At 40.2% G+C, this 5,966-nt stretch overlaps 1 protein-coding gene across 3 annotated transcripts in view; it reads right to left on the bottom strand.

The window, feature by feature from the left end:
- The window catches only part of LOC115211618, a 49,413-nt gene extending 49,303 nt beyond the window's left edge, over positions 1–110 (bottom strand). The window contains exon 1 of one of the 3 annotated variants that reach the window (XM_029780230.2): positions 1–110. This exon is cut by the window's left edge and continues 134 nt beyond it. The gene's annotated coding sequence lies outside the window, so the exon portion shown is untranslated. The other 2 variants (XM_036503192.1, XM_029780231.2) reach the window with 2 other exon arrangements.
- Positions 111–5,966: the final 5,856 nt, after the last annotated feature.

The raw sequence follows: 5,966 nt of genomic DNA, 5'->3' as shown, positions 1-5,966 counted from the left end.
AAATGTTTTAAGCCTCTTCTGTGGTTGAACAACCTCCACAAACAGAAACAAACTAAACAATGAAAGAATGAGGAGAGAAATAATTAATACAGCAAAAATTCCCACCGGATTCTCTCTCTCTCTCTCTCTTTGTTTCCCTCTCTCACTGTTTCTCTCTATCTATCTGTCTCGCTCTCCCCCTCTCTCTGTTTTTTGTTTCTAACTACTCCCTTCTGATCATTTACTCACGAGTTTCCTAGTATTTTTCCTGACATTCCCCTCTATTTACACTTCCTATGAAACGAGCAAATGACAATATAACAGAACCAGACGATAAACAAAACACTTCGCTTAACATCCAGAGAGTACAGTTTATAAGAGGCGCTCATTCAGTCATACGCAAACATGCATTTCATACGCAATAACAAAACTGAACGCCATGAATCACCTTGGACGACCATTACACAATACTCCTTCCATAATCCACGACAAACATCACTAATTCCACCTTTCATTTCCCCCTCCTCCATCATCATCATCATCATCATCGATAACAGCAGCATCAGTGGAGGCGCAATGGCCCCGTGGTTAGGGCAGCGGACTCGCGGTCGTAAGAACGCGGTTTCGATTCCCAGACCGGGCATTGTGAGTGTTTATTGAGCAAAAAACACCTAAGCTCCACGAGGCTCCGGCGGGGAGGGTGGTGAACCTCACTGTACTCTTTCACCACAACTTTCTCTCACTTTTTCTTCCTACTTCTGCCACAAAGCAGAGGAACCATGGTGTAACCCACTATGGTGTGGTAAACTTTCAGACCCTAGTCTGATGGTTCAGCTCTCCACCCGTTAAAAGCCACCTTTTACGGAATGAGGATAACAACGTAGCTTTCGCACCCGTGCAACCGCCAGTCTATCACGTGTGGTGGGTGGATCTTCAAGTTGCCACACGCATTCTTAGTAGCTTAGAGTAGGCTCGAATTAGAGATTATTCTTTGTGGCTAATGGCGTGAGTCCTGATTGGAAGAAGACAGCAGCATCACCACCATAATCACTAGCAGCACTAGCCGTTCAAGAATTTGGACCTGGAGATCTCCATTTCCAGGAAATTCGAGGGCCACCTCCCAATGGTGCCGGGCGTCAACGAAGAGCCCTCGACTACGACCAAAGTTTTTTTTTTCCAAGGTCTGGGGTCTCCCGCCCCTAAACCCTAGACCATCACCTTAATCACCCTTACCCGTCTTGTTGCTTAACAACAACAACAACAACCAACAGCACTAGCGCCACCACCGCCACCGTCGTCCAACTTTTCTACCATCGTCAAAAGAAACAAAATCAGCAGCAGCAGCCCACCAACCCCCTCCGCCACCGCCACCACTACCACCACAACCAGCAACAACAACAATACCATGCCTGTCTCTCCTAAACATGGAAAATAATTTTATAAAATCCAATTTGTAGTTTTTGCATTCATTCAATATAGCTTACGCAAGCCTTGCGTGCTTTGCATTCAGACAGGAAACGCTTTCAAAGCGTTATTTAGGGGGTTCACTCGACAGCGCAGCCAAATGGTATCAAGTCGGCCTATATGCAGTGACCCCTAATAGAGGGTAAGATGGATTGTATCGAGACGACAGTTTAGAATTGTCGCATCATAATCCCGTTCATGCTCTAGCCACGTTCGGAAAGAACCTCATAGCCACAAAATATTACCACAGCTACTAATATTATCAACGTAGACTTCGTTGATGCTCCATTCAGTTTAAGCAATTCAGGCAAACCATTGCATAAATGTGGTGAGAAACCGAGGTGTATAAACAAACACTTGTATTCCCAAATGTTACGATAAGAATTTTAAAGCGGCGAGTTGGTTGAATAGTTAGCACACCGGGCAAAACACTCAGCGGTATTTCGTCTGTCGCTACGTTCTGAGTTCAAATTCCGCCGAGGTCGACGTTGCCTTTCATCCTTTCGGAGTCGATTAAATAAGTACCAGTTACGCACTGAGGTCGATATAATCGACTTAATCCGTTTGTCTGTCCTTGTTTGTCCTCTCTGTGTTTAGCCCCTTGTGGGTAGTAAAGAAATAGGTATTTCGTCTGCCTTAATGATTTGAGTTCAAATTCTGCCCATGTCGACTTTGCCTTTCACCCTCCAGAGGTCGACCAAGCAAGTACCAGCTGAATACTACGGTCCAATGCAATCGACTTAGCCCCCACAAACTGCTGGTCTTGTGCTAAAATTTGAAGGAGGCAGCGAGCTAGTAGAATCGTTACTGCACCGAACAAATTACTACCGGCATTTTGTCCATCTTTACGTTCTGGGTTCTAATTCCACCGAGGTCGGCTAAGCCTTTGATCCTTTTGGTGTCGATAAAATAGGTACCAGTTAAATACTGAGGTTGATGTAATCGAATTAAGTTCCTGCTCCACCCGTTCGAAATTAATGGCCTCGTCCCAAAATTTGAAAACAATATTAGGATAAGAATTGATAACCTGCCATTCTTTAAACAAAGCGTTGATAAGGTGGACTATTACAGCAACGAAGCCTTAGCTGACTGCAGCTTCGCGGAGAAAAGTTCTTACGCACCCAACTTAAATCAACTATCGCCCAGGAAGGGACTCACAAAAATGTTTTGCTTCGCATCCGCTTTTTTCCCTAAGCGAGAATTCTCGAAGGATGCAGACCACAAGAAAATTATAAAAGTTCTGACAGCTACCTAAATATCTAGAGACACTTCTTTTATAAGTGCCGGCTGCAAAATTCACACTAACCGACTGGAAAATTCTACACACTCTAGTCTGAAATGTTTCGAGTCTCCTGCTGAATTTTGAACCATAACTTTTTGATTATTCCGGCTCAGGACCACGATCTGCCATACCGCCATAAAAAGCAATGTGTCGCTGTGAACCAATGCAAATATAACTCAACCGATCATAATTCATTGACATATAATGGACGATGCGAGGAACTTCATTGGAAGTGTGCTAGTTTTTTCCGCTAAGTAGATTGTGTGAAGCTTATAAAAAGTTGGCGAATTCAACCTCAGACTAAAGAGCCACTGAGCAGTACACACAGAACGATGTCGCTCTGCTCAGTAAATTAGTTTCTCACCTTCTTTTCTTTTACTTAACATGTTTATGTTGAGTCGACATTGAGTTGTAACGTCCAGTCACACAGACATTAGGAATCTTCTGGAAAATATTATTATGTAGTCCGGAAAGTTCTGAACGTTATTTGATACGTAAAATGTGATATAAATGATTGGTCTTTCAATAAATTTCATTCAATGAAATAATTTTCCTTTTTATTAATGACATTTGCCCATCTATCAGGCAATTGAAATATTTACATCAGCATAAAGTTTGATGAAAAAAAGTAATCTAGATGCATTTTGACTCCATCTGGATAGTTAAATATTTTTCCTTGCAATAAGTTCTGTAGAAACAAAAACAAGTAGTAGTTGGATTGTACAATATCAGGAGAATATGGTGGATGGAGTAAGAGATCCCAGCCAAGTCCATGTAACTTTGTTCGGGTAGCGAAAGACACATGTGGTCGGGCATAGTCTCGTTGGAACACTACCCGTTTCCTGTTGGCGATCTTCAGCCTCAATTCTTTGATTTGTTTGTTTTGAAATTAGCCACGTGACGACAGTACACTTTAGAATTATTGGTCTGGTTTTGTGAGAGAAGCTCATTATAAATAATGCCTTTATGCTCCATCCAAACACAAAGCATAGCTTTTTTGGCATGGATATTCGTCTTTGGTTGCTGTTTTGAGAAATCCTTACACAAACTCCAGGATCTTTTCCCCACACAATCCCTTTTTCATTTTCAGTCACAACTTGTTTCAAAAATAGTATGCTTTCATTCCGTTTCAAAAGATGTCACAAATAGAATACCGGTCTAAGTAATTATTTTCTGAGAGTCGGCGAAGGACCCATACATTATAGCGAGAAATATATTCTAGCTTCAATAGGTGTTCATGAGCCGTACTTTTAGAAACTTCCAACTCCTCTGCAACTTCTCTAGCCGTGGTATTTGAGTTTTTCTTCGATTGTTGCTTTCAAAACATCTTCATCCAAATTTGATTTTGTCCTCTTCCAAGCTAAACTCTCCAGCTTAAAATTTTGCAAGCTTCCATCGAACAGTTGATTCACATACAGGATCATTGCCATAAACTTCACAAATGTTTTTGCAAGCGTTTGCAACATTTTCTGCTTTTTGAAAAAGAAAGGCATTACAACGCGTAACTATTTCAAATGTCAATAAAGGATAGCCGTAATCTCTCTCTATATAAAGCTGAAGTTGTCTGTGTGTGGCAGGTTTGACCAAAATTGAGAGTATGATATAAGATGGCTTGCTCTTCATTCCGTAGGAGATAAAATTCAAATCGGACCACGTTAACACCAAAAATTATTTATATCAAAAAGGTGCTTTTTTTTCTATGAAAATCCCGATTTTTTACGATTTTTTAACTGCTGTGTTGCCATTTTTCGGTGTATTTCAACCAGAAAAATGTTCACTTAAAGGGAATAACAAGCTACTTTTCAAAAATTCCAATTCTAAAGGGTCGAAACAAACCCGAGCAACACCGGACGATGCTGCTAATGAAAAGATAAATCTATTCTTAGTCAGTAACAAAGAAGAGATGCACTTCCACTTCAAGCAACACCAGAGTTTTAACTGTTTCGTTTAAGGTGTGTTCTAGGAAGGCTTAAAAGAATTAGTTTAAAACCGCTCAGAACTTTCCGGACAACCAAATAGATGATATTATGAATGTTGTTCATAATTATTGAAGACGAAATAAATAGGAAGAATTAAAACTACGTCATTGTATGTTATGTTCGTTATCTCACCAATGTTGTTTCGTTAAATCAAATATATATTCACATGCTATTATGAACGATGCAGGTTAATAAAAGGATGAAAACTACATGGAAACATCCGTCCGTCCATTCTTCTCTTCCTTTCTGCCTGCCTTCCTCTCTTTGAACATCTCCTCCATAGAGTCCTGTCAGAAACAACCATAATTAAACTTTCCTGCTAGATTCTCAAACGTGTCTAACAGAGGCTTTGAACCTTATCCAACTATCTCATTCTTGGTCTACACCTGTCTCCTGCCGATTGATCCAACTAAAAGAACCCATCTTACGATTCATTCCTGTAACATTTTAATCGCATGTCCGTAGTACCAGGGCTGCGACTTCTCAATGTGAAGTAGTGATTCGACCGTGAGGAACTTCCTGATCTCCGAGTTATGCCCTGTCGAGTAACGTTACTCCAGAGATCCTTTGGTAGAGTTCCAGTTCGTCTGCTTGTGTTCGCGATCGTATTTTTACGCATTTTCATACGAAGTACATGTTAAATAAACTAAGTTTAGAAACTTACTCTAAGCTGGTATTGGGAACAAAATTAGACCTATCAGCATCTTACGATCTCCTGTGATCTCAGATAGAGCATCATTGGATACAGGTGTAAACCATTGGGGAATAGTGGAGTTTAAAAGAATGAAAAATGAATCACCTTAGTTAATGAAATCAAAATCCCTAAAAAAATATGAATGAAATGTAACCAGGTTCAGTTCTACATAGATCCTTTATATGAAATCCAATATTGCAAAGAGTTTGTTAAACTGATGATGATTATAATTATGATGACGAAGATGGGATGGGATTTGAGAGGAATCTGACCTGCTCCCTCTAAAAGGTCAGAAGACAACACGGAAGTTTCCTATTTGGTTCATGTGCTGTTTCTTAAATTCTAAAACAATTATACTCTTTATAAGAAAAGTCCTCTGGAGGCAAAAATAAAAAGAGTTTAAAAATATGAAAATAGCAGCCGAATCTCCTTTCAATAATACCCCACCAACATTATTAGTTAGTTAGTTAATTTTTGGCTCAAAAAGCAAAAAGCAAGGCCATGTAGGGGGACATGGAATTATGTACAGGGTGGTGTTCATGTAAAGAGTTCAGGCCACTTCAGGTCA

The sequence above is a fragment of the Octopus sinensis genome, linkage group LG5 (genome assembly GCF_006345805.1).
Source record: "Octopus sinensis linkage group LG5, ASM634580v1, whole genome shotgun sequence".
NCBI lineage: Eukaryota > Metazoa > Mollusca > Cephalopoda > Octopoda > Octopodidae > Octopus > Octopus sinensis.
This window is presented reverse-complemented; position numbering and strand designations above follow the sequence as displayed.